Raw genomic sequence first — 641 nt, 5'->3', positions numbered from 1 at the left:
CCAAGGAGGGGTCTCTATGAGTCAGATCCAACTCAATGGCAGTGAGCTTGGGTTTTTTTTTTTTTTTTTCATCTTAAAAGTCATTAATCTTGTTTACAAGTGGTGGCCATTTTCAGTATTTAAAGTGACAGAGGGTGCAGCCATTTTTAATCTTAACAAGTGGCAACCATTTTGGATTTTAAAGTGATAGCATCCTCATTCGGATTCCAGGGACCTAGGAATAGGCTGTGTTTGCCAAGGGCAGCAGGGACATACAAGAGGCTGACAATAAGAAAGGAGATGGGTGGTGAGTGTATAAGTGCTGCCCACTAGCAAATGGAGGAGCACAGCACAGTACCCTGCTTCCATAGATAACATACAAGCAAAACAAAGAAAACGAAAATCATGGGCAAGTCACTCCAACATACAGTCACCAATTAAATATAAGCACAAAAATGTCACAATGCCTCGGAGAAAACAGAGCATCACAGTGCACACAAAGAAGCAAGATAAAACAGGAGAAACAAGGGACCAGGATACAGACCCAAAACACATCCCTGGGGAAGACACAGTATTGAAATTCCCTGATAAGGAATTCAAAAGAATTATATTTAAGTATCTTCAAGGAATTGAGAGACAGATCAAGGAAAACACAGAGAAAA

This window comes from Orycteropus afer, unplaced genomic scaffold (assembly GCF_000298275.1).
Source record: "Orycteropus afer afer isolate SDZICR_OR568_19922 unplaced genomic scaffold, OryAfe1.0 scaffold00387, whole genome shotgun sequence".
NCBI classification, from domain to species: Eukaryota; Metazoa; Chordata; class Mammalia; order Tubulidentata; family Orycteropodidae; genus Orycteropus; species Orycteropus afer.
Note: the sequence above shows the minus strand (reverse complement) of the source record.